The 24372-nt window shown below is 36.4% G+C and overlaps 1 pseudogene; it reads right to left on the bottom strand.

The window, feature by feature from the left end:
• Window positions 1–283: 283 nt before the first annotated feature.
• LOC124081069 (cytochrome P450 3A11-like) lies at window positions 284–17369 on the bottom strand (annotated as a pseudogene).
• Between the last annotated feature and the right edge of the window lie 7003 nt (window positions 17370–24372).

Genomic DNA, 24372 nt, shown 5'->3' with positions numbered 1-24372 from the left:
ACTATCCCAAGAATAAAGTGGTTTACGTATACCTTCACTATTTTAACTTAGTTGCAGGAATTCAAGTAGCATTGTGTATGTGTCTATAATCCTTCAGAGTATTATGGAAAAACCTTTACAAATCCCATTTAAAGTAGACATACGAAGTTCAGTGATACTCTAAAAATATTAAGATAAATATATAAAGACCTTTTCTATCATTATTTTTATTGATAATACATATGTAAATCACGACAGCAAAGACTATTTAGGGAGTATAAAATTAGAATGTGCTGATTAATATTAGAAACCTGTGAAGTAAAGCGTGTTTTGAAAGAAAGAGTTGATGATAAAATATTTGTACTCAGATCTTTTGAGTTACTGAAGCAGTGTTTAAGAATTTATAAGGGCAAATATGAAGAGGTGAGGGTGCAGAGGTGGGTGGATAGAATCCCCAAAAACCAGAGAGGCTGAGTCTTCATATCTGGCACACAGATGGTTACCTCCTTTCCATCACACAACACATAATACTGTGCACAGACACTGAACAAGCCCAGCAAAGGTCCAGCATCCCTAGTAACTCAGGAGCAGCATGCACCCATAAATCCATCTTCAATACCAATTTTTATTCACAGAGAAAATCAATATGTCTTTTGTTCTGAGATACATCTTCTTTGAAGAACAGAGCAGAGATTTTTAGGGAGATTTAGACTCTACTTTCCAGGCTCATCTCTTGACACAACCTTTAGAACAATGGGTTTTTCTGGTTGAAGAAATGGTGTCTTGCTTAATTTCAGAGGAATCTGCAAACATTAAGCAAGTATATTTAGATGTAGTAAATGAAACCCGAACAACAGAAAAGAATCGGAAAAGGTACATTTCAGACAATAAAGCTATACAAACATATAAAAACTACTTTCAGCCTCATGTGTCTGGGATTCCTTACATTTATTCTTTAAGCTTTGACAATATTGTAGAATGAAAGCATACATGCCTGTGTCCATTTAAAGAAGTATTTCATGAGCATCTATTCTCTACCATCGCTGAGATAAAATAATGTTGGCTTGTGTTCTTTTTAATTTAAATTTTAGGAAAACAGGTGATGATGAGCCTGAGTGGTAGAACATTTGCCTAGCATGTGTGATGCCCTTGGTTCCCCAGCAACACAAATAAAAAATTTTCAGCAAAATAGATGAATTTAACTAATTTAAATTAACTTTTTGGTATTATTTCAAACCCTTTTTTTAAAGCGAAATAAAGTGAACTTCATGGATGTTTGCTTAGGTTGCTTCATGGATGGGTTTCATAGGTAACCCTGATCAGGTTTTATAATTTGAACTCTAGGAGCAGTCCTTCCCTTCTAAGAGTCCAGGCATGCCTCTTGATAGAACCCATGAAGTTTAAAGATGGAAAAGACCTTCAGGGAACAACATGCTTTCTCCCCCTAAAGTTTCTCTTCCTCTTTGAAGTGCAAATGGGGAACATTTGAGTCCTACATAGTTTTGAGTATCCCTTTAGTCCCATTCTCACCAAGTCATTCCTTTAGTGTTGGGGGTACCTCCAACAGAGTAATCTTCTACACCCAAGAGAGAGAAGGGAAGACAATTGTCATGGAGATTGAGAAGTTCCAATCTGGGAAATATTAGGAGCTTGCAGAAAGTACCTGCCCCATCTCAGATGTACTAGAGACCTACTTTCTCCAAGATTTAAGTTCCTTCCTGCTTACAGGGTAACTACCTGACTACCCTGACTCCTCAAATAAAATGGTCACCACTTCTGTCTCCTCCTTTCCCATATGGAACATGAACAAATGGGAAAGAAATTGCATAATAAATGATCAGTCCCTAGAAATAAGCCATACAGAACCTTGCTTTTTGTGACTCAATGAAAAGTGTATTCTTCGCAGGAGAGATTCCACATAGTTCCATAAATGTAACACATTACTATTCTTAAATTTCAGATAGTTTGCAAATATTTTCTGCATAGAGAGAAACACAAACATTAGATTAGGTTGACATTAGATTAGAAGAGAAAGAGGGTGAGAGAGAGAGAGAGAGAGAGAGAGAGAGAGAGAGAGAGAGAAATGTCATTTGTTAAATTTTAAAATTAAAAAAAGCAAAAAATTGACAGCCAAGTACTCTAAATCAATGATAAGTCTCTCCTTAAATATTTCCTGAATCCTTCCATGAACAAGTTTCCCTCTAAATCACCATTGAGAGTTCATGAAGGGCAAAAATGAGGTGATGTAGTTAAGTGGTAATGATGTAGTTAATATACAGAAAAAAATGGGCCTCCAAATGGGATGCTTTTGGGACAAAATGTTAACTTAGATGATCATAAAAGTTTGGAGTAACCAATATCAAAAGAGAGGAATGAATGGGTCTTGCATTGATGGGAGGACTCCTTAGAGGAGTTTGGGGATTGAACTAGAAGTTGAAAGATGAGAATAGAATGAGGAAAATGGGGAAATAAGATTCAAAGAGTTAATATTGAAATGTAAAAATAGTTTTTCTGCAACAGGACTCCAGGAAGGTTGGATCAATTAGGAAAACGCTGACCTGCATAAATCCTTCCTATCTTTAAGAAATGATTGATGTCAATGTTTCTCAACTTTGTCTGAGAATGAGACAATAGGGAGCTTTTAGAGTCAAACTCTAGGCAAGTGATTTTAGAATTTTGGAGATGACCCAAATATCTTGTATTTTTAAAATTCTATGTTGATTTCAATGTTCAGACAATAGTTGAGAAAAACTGTCACAAAATTTCCATAAGTTTTGTTGAGGAAAACAGCACTTGACATCATCAAAACATGATTTTCATAGTTCAGGATTGATTATGTAAAGCAGCCTCATCTTCATTTGAATTATAATTGAGTTTATACTTTGATAAAGTTCAAAAACACTGCACATAAGCATGTCAACCTAATCTCAATAGACTCTACCTGATCTTTAAACTCTTGTTTTTTATAAAGCCACAGATATAGAGCTCCAAAACTGAAGAAGCCTAAGATCGCACAAGTGTCTCAAAAGAGATTCTTTGAATGAGCAGATACTTTTCTTTAAATAGGTTCCTCAACTAAAAGAAACTACCCACAAGACCTTACTTTTTCATAAAGTGTCCTGACCTGTGTTTCCTTGCAAGGATGGAAGGAGAAGTTCTGCAGTAATCTGATGAGAGCAAGTTTCATGTTCATGAGAGCAAACCTCATGCCAATGCAGTTTCTGGGTCCATTTCCAAAGGGCATGTATACGTAAGGATTGATGCTGTCCTTGTTCTTCTTACTGAACCTGATTCCACAATAGTAGATGAAAACAAGTTATTGAGACATAAATCTACATAAGCTACATAATTGGGGTTGTCTCCTAAACATTCATAACCAGCAAAACACAGGATTCTTTTGTGGAATGGTCATTGAAATCCTGCTGTGACTTTGCTTATAAAAATTGAAACCTACAAAACTTTTTCATTCTCCTTACACTAGAGGAGCTCTCTGTCTTGTTAAGATGTGATGAATGCTATTTAAAAGAAAATATGTCTTTAAGTACTGAAATTATATTCAGGATTGTGATCCATACACACACTGAAAAATTAGAAAATGAGCTTATAAATGAAGAAAAGTGTGTTCCTGCCTCAACTCCCACTCCTGCATTTCATATTTTTATTGATGAAAGAGGAGAAAATGCTCCCACTATAATTACCTCTCTTCTCTATACTCCTTTTTTTCTCGATCTTCTTTTCTCCCTTCCTTCCTCTCTCCCTTTTTTTCCCCAATTCCTCTCTTCCTCTTCCTCATCCTCATTCTTCTTTTTTCTCCTTCTCCTTCTGTCTCTGCCTCTCTCCCCATAGAATATCATCATTGTCTTCTGAGTCTGTCTCATCAGGTTACAAATAATTCCTTGAATGTTGAACCCAGGTTTTATTCAAATCGAGTCCTAGTTATTGGATTGCTTTAAGGAGAAAGTGTTGATTTGGAGAAAGTGATAATGACATTGTGATTGTTTTTAAATGTATTCTTATATATTTGAGAACATTTTGGCAAATTTATAGGTGATTGTGATTCAAAGTAACATGGAAGCTCTTGGAGGGTGTGGTGGTGTGTGGAGAGTCTGATTAGGTTGGTGGATGGTTGTTTGGGCAGATGATGAGCAGATGCGGAAGCATTAAAAGCGTTTTCCAAACTACTGTCTGTAGATTATGCTTGCGTGTATGTCAAGTGTCCTCCATAACATACATCTTTGTCATTTTTCTCATCCTAGTCTAGTCCCTGATGCACCTTAAGCACTTAGTATCTTATTAGGCCTCAGTGAATCAAAGAGATGTGTAATCTCTGATTTTGTATCTGTGAAGTTCAAAAGTTGGAAGTGCTGAATTTCGAGGAAACTGGCACTGAGGAACTCATAACCAACAAGACAAGGTCACTCTAATCAAGAAGTGTAAAGTTAGAGGCCAATTGAAGTCTTGATCCCATGCCACCTGACCCACCAGACACTACCCTGAAAACTTTCTCTATTTTGTTCTTCAGTACAACAACAGGAAAACAGTAACTCTTTCCAGAGTGCAAACTGTGAGGTTGGATCCAAATTTTCAGAAGACCAAGGTCAAGACATATTTAAGGATGAATATCTCAGGTGTCTTGGGGGCAGGTTACTTGGCTTTGAAAGACTCATCAACTGTGGAGAGTATGAGAAGCTGGCCCAGAACACTCCAGAGACAAGACTCAGAGGATCTGAGCTCTCTCCATCCTCACTGAGGCTGCTTAAACCATCTGGGGGCGGGGGGGGGGGGAATTCTCAGGCCTTAACTTGCATTTAACAAATGTGCTGAAGGAACTAGGAACCAATGTTTACTCAAGTGGAAGATAGAAGTGCTTCCTAAAGCTGGTAGAAAATACAAGGAGCTACAGTGAACAGGACAAAAACCCTAAAATGATTAAAAAATGTAAGCACCTAAAATAAGAGAGTGGTCAAGTGGCAGAAAGGTTTATAGATCACTGTTAAATAAAATAAAAAACAGTTCAACATCATATGAAATGTGATAGCATTTCAGCCCTTAAAAGCTACACATTTACATAAAAATGTCCATACTGACATTTATCACATTAATAATAGATAGGGCCTATCTTGATGTTCTAGGGCCTTAAATGGCTATAGTCATTTATTTTTATTACCGTTTGTTTTCTAAACCAATTACCACTTTGTAAAAGACTTCTTAAAATTTTCTTAAAACAAGAAAATTTTAAAATCACATGTATGTCATCTGCACTAAGAGAACTCAGAAATATGTGTGAAACAGCCTCTTAAGGGTGGATTTCCTTTCTCAGGAGCCCTGTGCCTTTCAGGGTAGAACTTTTCAGGTTCTGGCCAGTACGTGGAGTTTTGATGAAGACTATATGTTGGTATAGCCACGATTGTTCCTTTGGGAATGAGCACCCCATTGAGTTCAACATCTTTTTTACAGACTCTCACAATTCTCTCAACAATTGGATATAATCTGAGAGTTTCATTCACCACCATGTACAGATACTTCATCTCAAATAGTACATCATATGTGACAGGTGCCTGGCAAGAAAGAAATTTTTGCAAATTAAGATTTGGAAATGACTTAAAACTCTGTTGACACATTACACTGATGTTTTCAGAGCTCCTCAAATAACTCATATTGGTAAAATACCATAGCATTTTCAAAGCACTTAATAACCATCATGATTTTAGAACTGCCCAATGGCACACTGAGATGCCCAGAGATTTTACCTCTCCTCTCCCCTCCAGGTGCCATTCACTCACCTTATTGGGCAAAGTCTCATCAATCTCCTGCTGAAGCTTCTTCTGGACATCAGGGTGGGTGGCCAGTACATACATAATAAATGAAAGAGTGCTGCTAGTGGTGTCATAGCCAGCCAAAATAAAGATAATAGACTGGGCTGCAATCTCCAGATCAGATAGACCTAAAAGGAGAGGAAAGACAGTTTCTTCTAAGCAGGTCCATGCACACTTTACAGTTTGCATGAAGATAAATCAGAATGATGATCCAAAATCCCATGAGGAAAAACTGGAAGAGCAATTCATAATGTTCCTCATTCTGCCACCCCCCACCACCAACACAACTGGGTCATTTCAAGGGATAGTATGGATGTCAAACATACACAGTATTTTTCAAATGTGCCTTGCATAATCAAGAAAGTTATTTAGCTATAAATATTGGGTAGCATTCTTCCCCTGGGGAAAAAAATAAAATTACTCTATCTAAAATATAGGTTGAAGAACCTTGAAAGCATTTGCAATACTGGCATCTTTGCAGGGAAAATAAAGGCCATGATTGACAGAACTATACTGAGCCACAGAGAAATTTTTCTACACAAATTGTGGTCCATGGACCAGCAGCATCAACAGCTTCAAGGAGTTTATTAGAAACACAGAAGCTCAAGCATTGCTCTAGAGCTACCTAATTGAAATCTGAACTTTCATGAGATGTGGTCAACTCTGTTCTATTACCTAAGAATCATCAGGTAATAGAAGACCTGGGGCACCAGTCTTCAAAATGGATGATCTCAGTGTGTGCAGAAATTATACAGAGAAAAAAAAAACCCAGAAGAGTAGTGATTAACTGGAGTCTAATGAGTGGTATTAAAATCACACAAGAAAGAATGTATTGATACAGGGCATTAGGCAGAATCCATAGGACAGGACGATGGGGTTCAGTGAGTGGAATTAACATTGCTAATCAATCTTGGGCTGAACGTCATCTTTCCTAGTACATGTCCCCTCTATTTGCTCAACTTCATAATCATCAAACAGCCTTTGTGTTGTTTCTCTTGACTTTTCTCCTGAAAAGTCACATTCAAGCATTCATCTCATTGATTGGAGAAATGATTAGGATTTGTTGATACTTGAATACCTGAAAGAAACATGGTATACATTCCAACCATGTAATTCATAACAAAAAATTATGCAAAATGAGTGTGAGAAAGATCTACATTGAATTCTAGCTTACACAAGCTTTCTATGATGCTATTGTGGGAAAACTCAAACCGTGTTTTCCCCACTACTGGCATAAACCCAATGATACTGAAATGAAATTGGACTATAAACTTAAGTTACAACTGTTCAGTACAATCTGGTAGCCACTAACCATATGTGTCTAACTAAATTTAAATTTTAATGAATTTAATCTAAATAACAATAGAAAGTTCACTTCTTCAGTAACACTACCTACATGTCAAATGCTCGTAGCCATGTGTTTAGTGCTTACTGTATGAACAATACGTATATTGAGTATTTCCTTCACCACAGAAAATTATAGTGGAAGCAGGGAGAGGAGTACTGTTTACACCATGCATATGGCCTCACATAGAAATATTTATATTGCTCAGTCTGCACAAATATATTTTATTTTCATATCTTTGTTCAGAGAAAGGATCTAGAAGGAACTACAGTAGTAATGGTCATATTACATTCCAGATTTCGGTTTCTAATACCGTCTCTCACTTAAAGGAGCCAGGGCATCTGGATAAATGGGTGGTTCCAGGCCTGATCAGAGGAAATAGACAGGGAATCTAGAGTTTCTTGCACCAGAAAGCAAGAATGTTCTCTCAAAACAATATGAGAAAACATATGCAATAATGTGTATGTTTCTATAATGTGGATATGTGTCATTATATAGGTATCAAAACTTATAGAATGTACAAACTCAAGAACCCTTATGTTAACCTATGAACTTAGGGGTAAGGTGACTTATCTGTGATGGTTCATTGATTATGGAAAATATATCATTTTGGTAAGGGATGTTTGTAATGGGGGCAACATATGAATTTAGAGAAAAAATGGATATGGGCAATCTCTATGCCTTCTCCTCAGTTTTGTTATGAAACTAAAACTGCTGTAAAATATAGTCAATTTTAACAATCAAAATATAAGCTGAGGAAGAGGGGAGGGAGGAAGAACAGAAGGAGGAGGGAGAAGTTGTTAAAAGACTTAAGCCCAAGAGGATTTGACCATCAAAATAAAAAATGATAGCAAGAGAATAAATTCATAGTATATAACATCATACTGACATAAATAAGAATGGAAGTCTCTTACAATCTAATACAATTCATATATGTACAGTAGATGATAGGATGATAAAGACCGCAGTTTGTAAACATCATAATACAAATGCTTTCTATCAAAAATCATACATGTATGATAAAACTAGTTGGCGAAAGCATGCTGAGGAATAGGATGTTTACACAGTATCAGAGATTTCCCCCACAACATTCTTATGAATTACATTGGAAAAGTTAATCTTAATATCAGATGAAGCTAGTGAACACATTTTCACCCAGTACTGCCAGTGACCCTCACCACTATTGGGACAGTGCACCTCCTGATTGGATGTACAAATGCAAATATCCAGGCAGAGGTTCTGATTCAGTGCATCTGAATGGGGCTGCGAAACAGCATTTGTTCTGATGTTGATGGTAAAAAGACAACAGACTAACTTCAAGACTGAAATGCTTTCTCCTAGTTTCCCTTCAATTTTTGAGCCTTGTTACACCTGTATGATTCTAGACAGTACATGTGGGCACCATTTGCAATATCCAAATGTGTTCTTCCTGCAATTTGGTGGAAATCTATTTTCTCTAGAAAACGTGTATATTTTCAGGATAATTTGCTTATTTGAATTTCCCTGTCAATGGGCCATGAAATATTCTTGGTTACCTTGGTAGGGCTCCTTGTCTTGGGAATTCTGGGAATCAATCATTAACTGGAGAAAATCAATGCGGTGCTGGAAGCAGAAATGGAAATGGAAATGACTAAATCAGTCATAAAGTCAGAAGTAAATCTGGAATGTAGCATTACACCTCCCTTCTTAGAATATGGCTCCTTTAAGTCCAGAAGTCTGGCTAGGTTTGCACAACCCACCAGTGAACAAAACATGCATGTATAAACCATGGAAAACAGGATATATTTGCCGGAGAGAAATCCAGCTATGGTGTCCAATATCTGTTGGTCTTTGCTCTCCCTAATGCTGGGTTTGTCTCCTTCTCCTGTCACACCTGATTGCCCAGGAAGTGGTCCTGGACTTCAATTCTTTTAGTTTGCCTTAATTCTTATTCAATGGCCACACTGAATACACTTGGTATTTTCAAAGATGATTACTAGCTTTTGTTTGTGTATCATCAAATTCTCCACACATTAGGTACACGATTCAATCTTCAGTCACACTTGGGGACGGCTGTCCTGCCTCCCTGACCTGGAGACATTCTTTTGCCGACCTCCAGGCAAAGCAGAAGGCAAAGCTGGGTTAGCATATCACCTTCAAGGTCACTGAAGAGCACGGCCTGGTTGTGGACAGGAAAGGACTCACATTTAACATACACATACTTCACGAGGTGCCAAATAGGACCTTCCTTTGAAGAATGTGTCAACTAAGATGTAAAGGGCTTGGAATTGTAATGATTGTTCATCAATCTAAGTCTTGGGGAATACTTTTTAATGGTAAAATCATTTTGAAATAGGATTTTTATTTTGACAGTTTACTGAATGGGAGGTGAATGATAAGGTTTTTATTTGAATGATATTAATCTCAAGACATAACATCACATCTGTTATTGTATCAAACATTGTCAATCTTACTCATTATCAGTTTGCCTTTTTAAAATTTCATCTTCATTCTAACCAAAATGTAAAAATTCTCCAGTGCAAATCTTAAAGTTTTCCATCAACTTTAAAAAATGTACAGAGAGGGGCTGGGGAATGAAGCTCAGTGATAACAGTATTTGTCTAGCATATATGAGGCCTTGGGTTCAATCCCCAGCACCACATACAAAATTACATGTATATTTGTATATGCACAAGTCAGATGTACACAGCAAATAAATGATCAGAAAGCGAACATCGTCATGTCACCAACACCAGGTTTTACCTTTTCTTTATCTTCTAGGCGTTTTTGTTTCATCCTCATTACAGCATTTAAAAAAAATCCAGAACACTTTTTGAAAACCTGCAGACATTTAATGCTTGAAACACTGGTCTAAGGAATGGAAATAGCACTAGAAAGAAAGTGCAAGAAAAAATAAAGAGAAACCTTGATGAAAAGGCAACATCCCAGGAGCATCGATCATTTTCTAAAAAATACAGAAGAGAAAAATCATCAGTTTTCTCAACCAGCAGCCATTCCCTCTGTGGCCGGGACCTGATGTCTGGTTCATGGCTGAGCAAGGGCACTTCATACATGGGGTTGCAGCCACCATAGCAGGGGATCAGTGGCCCCATCAATAACAAATCAATAACAGATGGAAAATCAGGAAACTCAGACAGAAGTGCAAATTAACCATAAAACTTCTAGATACAGTTGTCAAGCATCAAAGATGGTATCCAAAGGCAACTAGAAGTTGTTTTTAGGTGAATTAAGGTGAAGACATGTTATATCACACTTAGGAGAAGTAGCAAAAGCAGCGCTCATAAACATATAGCTACAGATGTATAAGTTTTTATAAAAGATAGCTCTCAAGTCAGTAGTCTAAGTTAAATCATAAAATGGTGAAAAGAGGAAATTAAACAAAAGGCAAACATAAGGAAAAAATCATAAAAACCCAAGTTGAAACAAATGAAATAGAAAAGAAATAAAATTGATGAAAACAAAAGGTGTCTATAAGTCACCTTACCCCTTTGAAAATGTCATAAAAATCACCAAACCATTAGCCAGATTGACCAAGAAATACAAAGGGATAACAGTTTCATATGATGATATTTCTTCTCAATATGTACTAGAAGAGGGCATCTGGATCAGAAGGTATATCTACTTTTATTTTTGGGGGGACCTTCACACTCTTTTCCAGAATGGTGTACATTTCCACCTACAATATGTAAGAGAACTTTTTCTCCACATCTAGCCAGCATTTGTTATTTTTTCATTCATTCTTTCTTTTTTTGATAATGGTCATTCTAACCAGGGTGAGATGATGTCTTATTGTAGTTTTGATTTGCATTTCCCTGACACCAAGTGATATTGAATAGTTTTTTCATGTATTTTTAAGTCATTTGTATTTGTTTTTTTGAGAAATAACTATTTGGAGCATTTTCCTATTTTTAAACTGGATTACTTGGGGGTTTTGGTCATTAAGTTTTCTAAAATTTGTTATATAATGGAAATATATATCATTTATAAATGTAATACTCTATAGATATATAAAACATATTTTATGTTAATCTATTTTTTATCTAAATGATTGGAACATCTGTGTTGGGGTTTGAGTGTGCAGAGTTTAGCTCCCTCAGGCCTGACATGTTGCAAGAGCTGTGGCTGTGATTTAGGTCAGCTGAGGCAAACCTCAGTTAGGAGGAGAAAAAGTTCTGTTCCCCTTATCGCAAGTCACAAGTTCTTCATGATTTGGCCAAGAGGAAGAAGCTTCCTGCATACTTATCCTGGGAACAGTACATTCTAAAGAAACAAATGCATCCTGAGGGGATTAGATAATGTCTACAAAGAACTTTAAGAGGGTACTTTTCAAATAAACAGGAACAATCTGAATTTAGCTCTGTGTATCCGCAGAGGCATGATATTTGGGCAATGTGGGTAACGTGATATTGAAGAATTGCTTGCTTTGTTAGAAGAAGTAAATAAAAGGAACTTGCAAATAAACCTCAGCATGCAGTTGCAATTGCTGCCTTTGCTCTGCATCCCTTGTGTCCTGGTTATCTCGCGACCCTTACCCAGGGACCCGAACGCTCTAGATGTTCACACATCTGTACATCCAGATTTATTTCTATACTTCTCTGAATACCTGAGATGTGCATTAAATCTAGGTATCCATCAATGCATGGATAAAGAAAGTGATATATATATATATATTATAAAATTTATGTATTTATTTTATATATATATATACACACACACACACACACACACACACACACACACACACATACATATATGCCCAATGGAACATTCATTCATAAAGAAGAATAAAATCCTGTATTTTGTAGCAAAAAGTGGATGGAATTAGAGGACATTCAGCTTATGAACTAAACTAGACACATCAATACAAGTACCACATGTTCTTTCTCATATGTGGAAGGTAAAATATTTGACCTGAATGTATAATAGTGATTATTAAAGGTTGGGAAGGGTTATGGCAGAAGGTGGATAAAGAAAGGCTGTATTTCATTTGTGTATGCTGTATACATGTGTTGAGACATCATATGGAACGCCATTTATTTGCATAACTCATACATGTTAATTAAAAAATAAAATAAATATTAAAAAAGAAATGAATGCAATGAATAGCAAGAGAAAAGAAAGGAGAAATTATTACTAACATTGGAGATGGATTTTGAAAGAATTCTAACAATTTGATTGTTCACATATCTTTGTGCAGAAAATACTTAAAGACATAAACTATAGAAATTGATTGAGAATTAAATATACAACCTGAATAAAATTGTAAAATGTAACATGATTGCACTATAAATAGAAAATTATTCACAAATACAAGCCCAGATCTGGATTGTTTTAATAGTAGATTCTATGAAATAAAGAACTAATAACAATTATTCACAAACACTTCCAAAATTAAAAGAACATTTCTAAATATATTCTTAAAGGCCAGTATTACCCTAATACTAACACAAAGCAAAGACAACAAGGAAAAGTTTGTGTAATACACCAAATCCATTAAATAAAAAGTCAACACAGAGGATTGTTTCAATTGATGCAGAAAAAAACATTTGATAAAAATCAAAACCAACCCTCCCCCCGGAAAAATAATCCTCAAAACCATTCTTTTGTGATAAAACACTCAACAAATTAGAACTAGGATGAAATTTTGTAAACATGATAAAGGATATCTATGAAAACTTGTAGCTTAATATTTCACCCCAAATCAAGAACATGACAAGCATCTCTCTCTCTCACCACTTCTCTTGGGGTATTGCAAGTAAGCACAAGTTCACCAGCATTTCAATATGTAAGATCAGTACACAAAAAGAAACTGCATTTCTATATACTGTAATAACCAACCCAAAAGAAAAACTAAGAAGTTAAAAAATAATTCTATATTCAATGTCATTAAAAAGAATAAAATACTTAGGAATCAATTTAACAAAGGTGCAAGACAAGCACAATAATAACTACAAAATACTGTTGAAATAAAAGAAAGAGGATCTACATGACTAGAAAAACATCTCTGGTTTGTAGATCAGAAAACTTAATATTATCCAAATGGAAATAGTATTGAAATTGATTTGCAGATCCTAATGCATTTGTAACAGAATCTTAGCTGGCTTCTTTGAGGAATTGACAAGTTGATTTAAAATTCACATAGAATTCAAAGGGACACAGAATAGCTAAAATGATGTTGGAAAATGAGATTAAAGTTGTAGGACTCACATTTCTTGATTTCAAAACCTACTCCAAAGCAAAAATAAAATGTGGTCCTGGAAGATGGGTAAACATATATATAAATGGAATAGGATTTAGAGTCCAGAAATTAACCCACATGTCTATGGCCCATGGAATTTTGAGAAAGGTGCCATGGCCATTGAATGGGGCAGACACTCTTCAAAAAATGGTGCTTGAACAACTGGATAGCCACATGCAAAAGAATAACATGATGTCCTCACCTGGCCCTGTATGTAAAACTTAAATTAAAATGGTTGAGCAGCCTAAATATAAGAGCTAAACTACAATTTTTAGTAGTAAACCATAAAAAGTGTGTAAGTTCATATGGTTTCTATCAATTCTTAGATTTGATACTTAAAGCACAAACAATAAAAGGAAATGACATAAATCATATATCATTTAAATGTTAAGTTTCCAAGTCCTGTTGAGTTTTTAACATTTATATAAATGGCATCAAATTCAATGCATCTATGTCAATTGCTTTTCTTTTGTGAACACTACAGCTTTGAAATTAATACATTTTAATATTTTGAAATCCAGCTCATTCATTTTAATGGTTGGGATATGTAGTACCTCCCATGATAGGAATAAACTGCAAAAAACTAAAAACTTTGTGCTTCAATGGACACTATCAAGAAAGTAAAAAGATATCTATAGAATAGGAAAAACATGTTACAAATCATAATCTGGTAAGAAACTGTGTAAAGAATATATGAAGAAGTATTTTTTCAATTAAATTATTTAAAAATTATTTTTTTTCTTTTATTTTTAATTTGTTCCAATTAGTTATACATGATAGTAGAATGCATTTTGACAGATTGTACACAAATGGAGCACAAGATTTCTTTCCTCTGGTTGTACAGGTACAGACTCACACCAGTAAAATTCTTAAACTTCAAAACAAAAAGACAAATGCTTCAGGTAATTGTGGGCAAAAGATATAGATAGATAATCTTAAAAATAGTGAATCTGACTTATCTTTCCTATGTACATAGATGAACACCTCATAGTGAATCTCCACATCATGTACATACACAAGCCTGGGATCCTAATTAGAATAAGGTATACTTTATGTTTTTATAGATATGTCATGCATATCTAAAAAGAACAAATAAAAAGTGATTAACATTGCTTGTTATCAGTAACCAACAGGAAAATGCAAATCAAAACTACATAAGATGCCATCTCACATCCACTACAATGTCTAAAATAAGAGATGGAAACAGGAAGTGTTAGGAAATAAGTGAAGTAATTGGAAACTTCATACATTTTTGGTAAGAATATTAAATGGTACAGCTATTATAGAAAAGACTGACAGAAGTACTTTGTAAGGCAGAAATTTCACTCCTGAGTATGCACTCAGATGAAATTGAAAACTACAGTTCACAAACAACTTTCACACTAATGTTCATAATAGCCAAAAGGTGGAAATAACATAAATGTCTATCAACTGATGAAAAGATAACTAAATTGTAGTATATCTATACAATGGAATATTATTTGGCCATAAACATGAAGTACTGATATATATTTCACTTAGAAACAGAATGCTAAATGATATCACTTTGCATCTCAAAAGACCACATATTACATGTCTCCATTTTTATAATGTATACATCATATGCAAAGCTAAAGAGATAGAAAACAGAGTAGTGTTTGTTTAGGGTAAATGATTTTGAAAGCTGACAGTTAAAAGATAATGAGTTTTCTGAGTTTTGACAATGGTGATGGCTGCATGTATCATTTAACATGCTAAAAATTATGGAATTTTACATTTTAAGGAATCATATAGTATGTAAATAATATCTTAATGAAGTTGTTATTTTAAAAGAAAAAAGAAATGGTAATCCACATACTAATTATAAGAAAAAAATGTTTGGAGGACATCTGAACCAAGTACCTTCTTGGCTTTTTTCACAAACGGATCTTGTGGATTGTTGAGGGAATTGACATTAACTCCAAAGGAGGTGCTAACGATCACGTCCATGTTGTAGCTCCCCAACATTCTGAGTAAAGAAAGAAATGTAAGATTTTAATCTGTATTGCTTTACTCTCCTACTACACATGCTGGAAGAAGTGATATGAGCACATTCACACACTTTCAGAAATATCTGTTGATAAAATGACTAGTCCATGTTCCTATCAAATGCCATGAGGCAGCTGCCCCTGTGCCAGGGGAGTTAGGGACACTAGGGTAGTGAGCTCAAGGAGTTCAGTAACAGAGAGACAGACACCCTTAATCAGACAAATTACATCAGTGAGTGGAGTGTAGATGATAAAAGTGATTAAGTACGGAGCTTCAGCAGGACCAGGGTGTTATAATTGACTCCTGCTAGGGGATCCAAGATAGGTGACCTTGACCTAGGTCCTGCCTAAGCACAGTCTGTACCCAGAGCTGATTCCTCTCTAGCACATCACATAACAGCAACACCCTGTTCTGAGAGGCAGAAACATTGTCACCCCCTTATCTGCACCCACTGCTATAGCTCCTGAGAGGTCCTGCACTCCAGGACCCAAAGTGGCCCCAAGGACAGAATCTCCCAAAAGGGAATGAGTAAGAATATCCTCAGTTAAAACATTGAAAATCTCCTCAAAATGTACTTGGATGAGCTCACAACTTGGTGAACATATTCTCTCAGATTTCCCAAGACAGTATCAGTGGTTGTTCATGGGTCAAAATAACCCATTTTATACAACAAATGATATGGTAGTTGTAATCCATATCCTTTCAGGACCGTATCTCTGTTGAGACTGGAGGAAGAAGTGGTGAGAATATTTCATATTTTGTATTTTGCTGATATTCTCAGTGCAACCATGAAGAGATTTGTTATTCCATAGCCTGCATTGTATCTTTCTTTCTAAAATTTTTTTAAATAATTTTTTTAGTTGTAGAGGACAGCATGCCTATATTTTATCAGTTTATTTTTATGTGGTGCTGAGGATTGAACTCAGTGCCTTACACATGCTAGGAAGTGCTCTCACACTGAGCTACAACCCTAGCCTGCGTTATATCTTTCTATCCCTGCTCAATAGGTACCAGAAACTTCCCCCCATCCAACATTCCCTAGGCTCTACCCTCAACTTCTGAGTGATCATGTTCTTCATTGTAAAACATGTGTTTTGACTTACATAATATTCACATTGACGATCAAGCAGATAAACTAATTCTGTTTTCTGTACACAGATGTCCCAGCACCCTGCCTCATCCTAGGAGCCTCTCCTCCTTGGGTGGCACATTGTGGTTGTGATAACCCCACACTTACTTTTGTCTAGTCAGGGAAGTAGCTCAACAGTGGTAATTTCAGTTCCCTGGCAGGCTGCTGGAAGGTCTTAAAACAGCTCAGAACCCCAGAGCTGCCTGCTACTTACTCCTTCACAGTAACAGGCTTGCCTTTCTTCACTTCCTGGCTCAGGTACTTCACCAATGCATCTCCATATTGGTTAATGATGGGGAACATCTAAGCACAAACACAACTCCAACCACAGTTAGAGGAGAATCGAGTCCCCAAGGCTCTGGTTTTCCCAGGATTATAAAGTATGAGATATTTATAATGAATCAAATAATAACTCTTCTAGGACATAAAGACAAAAGTTGATTTGAAATTTTTAATTAGTTCTTTTTATTTATATATAACAATGTTTCCTTTTGAAATAATTATAAAAGCATGGAAAAATAATTTGTTCTAACTCAGTCCCAATACTTCCCCTTTCTCTCCTCTCTTCCTTCCCTCTGTTCCCTTCCTTCTACTCTATTGATCTTTCTGATATTTGCTTTTAGTTTTTTTTTTTTAATTAGGAATTTCAAACTTAGTGGAATATTCTTTGGAAAACGATGATGTTCTCACATATGTCCCATCCCCAAATCCTTATTTAAGTTTCTAATTAAAGTCCTCTTAGTTTATTACCTCCTTGAGTTTCCCACTGGAGAACACTGGCGACAGCAAGACTCGAAGTCTCTTCCACTCTTCATCCCTTGCTGCAAAGAGAGCTTTTTGCATAAATCCCAGTGGCACAACTACCTGAAGTTCACAAAGAAAAAGACATTTTGTATGAGGTATGTTTTGGAAGTCTCCACATTGTAGAGAACTTGTTAAACAGGCATCAGTTTTTTTAATCAGTTATTTACTGAGTGTCTACTAGGGGGCAGGCCCTGTGCTACATGCTCCATAAACTTTTATCCCAAATTCCTCTTCTCTTGTGAGGGTAGAGTGGGTATCCAGCCACCAGATGTGTGTTCAGTATTTATATTACAGCTGTTGTGTAAATACAAAGGCCCCTCATGGTAGGTAAACTGTTCTCCCAGGGGACAGAGAGCATTATGACCTAGGGCATCCTACACAGGCAGCACAGGAAAAAAAATGATTGATGGCAGTCATCCAGATAACCTTGGAAAACTAGGTTGCCCAGACCAGTTATGCTTTTCCATATATGTACAGCATGAATATCTTCCAAGGGATGCCAGGATATAGCCACTTAAAAATAGTAGCTAATAACTTAAAAGATTAGGAACTTCTTCTCAATTCTGAAAAAATAATGCAATTATATGGAAGTCCTTTTTTTTGAATCATCCTCCACTACACACACATGGAGGGACAGAAAGAAAAGGAAAGATAATTATGTTTCCCAGCTTGAGACTGGCCTGTCAATCCAACCTGCTCAAAGCTCTAATGCCATCCATTTTCCTGCAAATTCCATGATTTTGTCATTTTTTAATGAAGAGTAATACTCCATTGTGTATAAATGCCACATTTTTTTTGTCCATTCATCTGTTGAAGGGCATCTAGTTTGGTTCCACAGTCTTGCTATTGTGAATTGTGCTGCTATGAACATCGATGTACCAGTGACTCTGTAGTATGCTCTTTGTAGGTCTTTAGGGAATAGACTGAGAAGGGGAATACCTGGGTGAAATGGTAGTTCCATTCCCAGCTTTCCAAGAAATCTCCATACTGCTTTCCATATTGGCCGCACCAATTTGAAGTCCCACCAGCAATGTACAAGTGTACCCTTTTCCCCACATCCTCGCCAGCACTTACTGTTGTTTGACTTCATAATGGCTGCCAATCTTACTGGAGTGAGATGATATCTTAGGGTGGTTTTGATTTGCATTTCTCTGACTGCTAGAGATGGTGAGCATTTTTTCCTGTTCTTGTTGATTGGTTGTATGTCCTCCTCTGAGAAGTGTCTGTTCAGGTCCTTGGCCCATTTGTTGATTGGGTTATTTGTTTTCTTATTGTTTAATTTTTTGAGTTCTTTGTATACTCTGGATATTAGGGCTCTATCTGAAGTGTGAGAAGTAAAAATTTGATCCCAGGATGTAGGCTCCCTATTTACCTCTCTTATTGTTTCTTTTGCTGAGAAAAAACTTTTTAGTTTGAGTAAGTCCCATTTGTTGATTCTTGTTATTAACTCTTGTGCTATGGGTGTCCTATTGAGGAATTTGGATCCCGACCATACAGTATGTAGATTGTAGCCAACTTTTTCATCTATCAGACACAGTGTCTCTGATTTGGTATCAAGCTCATTGATCCATTTTGAGTTAACTTTTGTGCATGGCGAGAGAAAGGGATTCAGTTTCATTTTGTTGCATATGGATTTCCAGTTTTCCCAGCACCATTTGTTGAAGATGCTATCCTTCCTCCATTGCATGCTTTTAGCCCCTTTATCAAATATAAGATAGTTGTAACTTTTTGGATTAGTCTCTGTGTCCTCTATTCTGTACCATTGGTCCACCCGCCTGTTTTGGTACCAGTACCATGCTGTTTTTGTTACTATTGCTCTGTAGTATAGTTTGAGATCTGGTATCGCTATACCACCTGATTCACACTTCCTGCTTAGAGTTGTTTTTGCTATTCTGGGTCTTTTATTTTTCCATATGAATTTCATGATTGCTTTATCTATTTCTACAAAAATACCATTGGGATTTTGATTGGCATTGCATTAAACCTATAGAGAACTTTTGGTAATATCACCATTTTGATGATGTTAGTTCTGCCTATCCATGAACAGGGTATATTTTTCCATCTTCTAAGATCTTCTTCTATTTCTCTCTTTAGGGTTCTGTAATTTTTATTGTATAAGTCTTTCACCTCTTTTGTTAGGTTGATTCCCAAGTATTTTTTTTTTAAGATATTGTGAATGGAGTGGTTGTCCTCATTTCCATTTCAGAAGATTTGTCGATGATATACAGGAATGCCTTTGATTTATGCGTGTTGATTTTATATCCTGCCACTTTGTGGAATTCATTTATTATTTCTAGTAGTTTTTTTGTAGACCCTTTTGGGTCTTCTAGGTATAGAATCATGTCATCTGCAAATAGTGATAATTTAAGTTCTTCTTTTCCTATTTTTATGCCTTTAATTTCTTTCGTCTCTCTAATTGCTCTGGCCAGTGTTTCGAGAACTATGTTGAACAGAAGTGGTGAGAGAGGGCATCCCTGTCTTGTTCCAGATTTTAGAGGGAATGCCTTCAATTTTTCTCCATTCAGAATGATGCTAGCCTGAGGCTTAGCATAGATAGCTCTTACAATATTGAGGTATGTTCCTGTTATCCCTAGTTTTTCTAGAGTTTTGAACATAAAGGGATGCTGTACTTTGTCGAATGCTTTTTCTGCATCTATCGAGATGATCATATGGTTCTTATCTTTAAGTCTATTGATGTGGTTAATGACATTTATTGATTTTTGTATATTGAACGATCTTTGCATCCCAGGGATGAATCCGACTTCATCATGGTGCACAATTTTTTTGATGTGTTTTTGTATCCGATTCGCCAGAATTTTATTGAGGATTTTTGCATCTAGGTTCATTAGAGATATTGGTCTGTAGTTTTCTTTCTTTGAAGTGTCTTTGTCTGGTTTAGGAATCAGAGTGATGTTGGCCTCGTAGAATGAATTTGGAAGTTCTCCCTCTTTTTCTATTTCCTGAAATAGCTTGAAAAGTATTGGTATTAGTTCTTCTTTAAAGGTTTTGTAAAACTCTGCTGTATACCCATCCGGTCCTGGGCTATTCTTAGTTGGTAGTCTTTTGATGGCTTCTTCTATTTCCTCAATTGATATTGGTCTGTTTAGGTTGTCTATATCCTCCTGACTCAATCTGGGCAGATCATATGACTTAAGAAATTTATCGATGCCTTCACTATCTTCTATTTTATTGGAGTATAAGGATTCAAAATAATTTCTAATTTTCTTCTGTATTTCTGAATTGTCTGTTGTGATATTGCCTTTTTCATCCCGTATGCTAGTAATTTGAGTTCTCTCTCTTCTTCTCTTCATTAGCATGGCTAAGGGTCTGTTGATCTTATTTACTTTTTCAAAGAACCAACTTTTAGTTTTGTCAATTTTTTCAATAGTTTCTTTTGTTTCGATTTCATTCATTTCAGCTCTGATTTTAATTATTTCTTGCCTTCTACTTCTTTTGCTGTTGTTTTGCTCTTCTTTTTCTAGGATTTTGAGATGAAGTGTGAGATCATTTATTTGTTGTTTTTTTTCTTTTTTTAAGGAATGAACTCCAAGCAATGAATTTTCCTCTTACAACTGCTTTCAATGTTTCCCATAGATTCCGATATGTTGTGTCTGTGTTTTCATTTATCTCTAAGAATTTTTTAATTTCCTCCTTGATGTCTTCTGTAACCCATTGATCATTCAGTAACCTATTGTTCATTCTCCAAGTGGTGCATGATTTTTCCTTCCTTCTTTTATCGTTGATTTCCAGTTTCATTCCATTATGATCAGATAAGATGCATGGTATTATCTCTACTCCTTTATAATGTCTAAGAGTTGCCCTGTGACATAATATATGATCTATTTTTGAGAAGGATCCATGTGCTGCTGAGAAAAAAGTGTAACTGCTTGATGTTGGGTGGGATATTCTATATATGTCAATGAAGTCTAGGTTATTAATTGTATTATTGAGTTCTATAGTTTCTTTATTCAACTTTTGTTTGAAAGATCTGTCCAGCGGTGAGAGAGGTGTGTTGAAGTCTCCCATAATTATTGTATGGTGGTCTATTAGACTCTTGAACTTGAGAAGAATTTGTTTGATGAACATAGCTGCACCATTGTTTGGGGCATATATATTTATGATTGTTATGTCTTGTTGGTGTATGGTTCCCTTAAGCAGTATGTAGTGTCCCTCTTTATCCCTTTTGATTAACTTTGGCTTGAAATCTATTTTATTTGATATGAGTATGGACACTCCTGCTTGTTTCCGAAGTCCATATGAGTGATATGATTTTTCCCAAACTTTCACCTTCAGTCTATGTATGTCTTTTCCTATCAAATGCATCTCCTGTAGGCAGCATATTGTTGGATGTTTTTTTTTTTTTTTGATCCATTCTACTAGCCTGTGTCTCTTAATTGGTGAGTTTAAGCCATTAACATTTAGGGTTATTATTGAGATATGGATTGTTCTTCCAGCCATATTTGTTTATTTATGTTACTTAACATGGTTTGGTTTTCCTCTTTGATTATTTTTTCCCTTTACTGTACTACCTCCCACTGTTGGTTTACATTGTTATTTTCCATTTCGTCTTCCTGTAATGTTTTGCTGAGGATGTTTTGAAGAGATGGTTTTCTAGCTGCAAATTCTTTTAACTTTTGTTTATCATGGAAGGTTTTAATTTCATCTTCCATCCTGAAGCTTAATTTCGCTGGATACACAATTCTTGGTTGGAACCCATTTTCTTTCAGTGTTTGAAATATGTTGTTCCAGGATCTTCTAGCTTTCAGAGTCTATGTTGAAAGATCAGCTGTTATCCTGATTGGTTTACCCCTAAATGTAATCTGCTTCCTTTCTCTTGTAGCTTTTAAAGTTCTCTCCTTATTCTGTATGTTGGGCATCTTTATTATAATGTGTCTAGGTGTGGATCTCTTATGATTTTGCACATTTGGCATCCTGTAGGCTTCTAGGATTTGGGATTCTGTCTCATTCTTCAAGTCTGGGAAGTTGTCTCGTATTATTTCATTGAATAGATTGCTCATTCCTTTGGTTTGGAGTTCTATACCTTCCTGTATCCCAATGACTCTTAAGTTTGGTCTCTTAATGTTATCCCATATTTCTTGGATGTTCTGCTCATGGTTTCTTAACAGTCTTGCTGAGATGTCTATGTTCTTTTCAAGTTGAAATACTTTGTCTTCATTGTCTGATGTTCTATCTTCTAAGTGTTCTACTCTGCTGGTAGTATTCTCAATTGAGTTTTTAAGTTGGTTTATTGCTTCCTGCATTTCTAGGATTTCTGTTTGTTTGTTTTTTATAACCTCTATCTCCCTGTATAGTTGATCTTTTGCTTCCTGGATTTGTTTTTGTAATTCATCTTCGAAGTGATCTTTCATTGTCTGATTTTGCTGTCTAATGTCTTCCTTGAGACTCCAGATCATCTGAATCATGTATATCCTTAATTCTTTATCTGACATTCCATCTGCTGCAGATATTACTTCTTCTAAAGTTGAGTTGACCCCATTGCTTGTGGTCCTTTCTTTCCTTGTCTTTTCATACTGCTCGCGTTTCTTTCTGCTTGTTGAAACTGTTGGGTTATTGAATTTTCCCCCTATATATTTATATTGCTCTTGTATAGTTGCAAAGTCTCCCTTTTGTGGAGAAAGACAATGTTAACAGTTCTCAATATCAATAGTACATCATCTAAGCACACGTTTTCCTTATTACTACATTTATAGCTAGACTCTGTGTCTACAAATGTTGGTTACAATTATCGTTTACAAATATAGTCATTAGTTTCATGAAAGGCATACCATTTCTGGTAGCTTGAAGAAAACTGGGTTCCAGGTGTACGATGTTATGTTTATGGGGAAAGGAGTGAGGGTATGGGGTTAATCTAACTTAGTAACTTTGGAGAGCTCTAACCAATAGATGCATAATTTATGGAAGAATGTATAGATTCAAATTCCTATCTGTATTTATAAGATTACCCTATTTATGAATAGTAAAATTTAGGGGTTTGCTAGTGGGATAGAGGGAGTAAGAGGGAGGAAAACAGATAACAAGGAAAGGGAGAGAAAAAAGAGAGTGGGAAAAAGAAAATACATGAAAAAAGAAAAGGAATAAAAAGGGGGAAGGGAGGAGGGGCATATAAAATTCCTCTATAGTATATTATTCTGGTGATTCAGTTGTTAAACACCTTTTTCGTGTACAATTTTTGGTTTCACATATGTTGAGGTAGCGAAGACCTGAGGGGAAGGGTAGAGGAGACTGGGTGAATGGCTGAAAAGAGAGAGAGAGAAGAGAGAAAAAGAAAGAAAAAAAAGTCTCTCAGAACTCTGTTTTCATTTCTTCCAGTTGGTGGCGTTGTCTATTCCTAGCTTGAGTCTCTGGGTTCAGGATGGTGGTGGTAGTCAGTGTGAGAGGACTTGAGCTTCCACCTGTGTCCTCTCTACTCTTATTCTCTGAGATGTAAACCAGGTGCCTGATCCACTGCAGAACCGCACTGGTAGCCACACCAGTTAACCGGTTGGTGGGTTTTAAGGGTTGGTGGGATTTTCCAAGATGAGTTCCATCAGTTTTTCTCATAAGGTGTTTGATGAGGTGGGGGTGTTGGGGAAACCTTATGTTTGTCAAGAGCTCAGTCAGGTGACCCCACACACAGGCGGGCGGCAGGGCCCCTCCTCCAGTTGGAGTGGTCTGTCTACCTCACCGGGGGGAGGCTGGGCTCCTCCAACAGGGGAGGTCTGTCTACCGCTTAGGCGAGTCACTGGGCCTGTTCTCCAGGTCGCAGGTCTGCCTACCATGCAGGCGCAGGCGGCGGCTGGGCGCCTCCTCCAATTGGGGTGCTCTGTCTACCATGCCGGCGCACCGCTAGGCTCCTTCTCCAGGACGCGCAGTCTGCCTACCTTGCGGGCGGTGGCTGGGCCCCTCCTCCAATTGGGGTGATCTGTCTACCACGCCGGCGGGCCGCTGGGCCTGTTCTCCCAGTCGGTCACAGGTCTGCCCAGCATTTTGTTTTCAAGTGAAATATATATCAGTACCTCAGATTTTATGACCAAATAATATTTCATTTTGTGTG

Source organism: Marmota monax, unplaced genomic scaffold (assembly GCF_021218885.2).
Source record: "Marmota monax isolate L192 unplaced genomic scaffold, Marmota_monax_Labrador192_F-V1.1 WCK01_AAM20220418_F8-fsc00405, whole genome shotgun sequence".
In the NCBI taxonomy this organism is placed as follows: Eukaryota; Metazoa; Chordata; class Mammalia; order Rodentia; family Sciuridae; genus Marmota; species Marmota monax.
The sequence above is the reverse complement of the archived record's forward strand: the minus strand, read 5'-3'. Positions and strand labels throughout refer to the sequence as shown.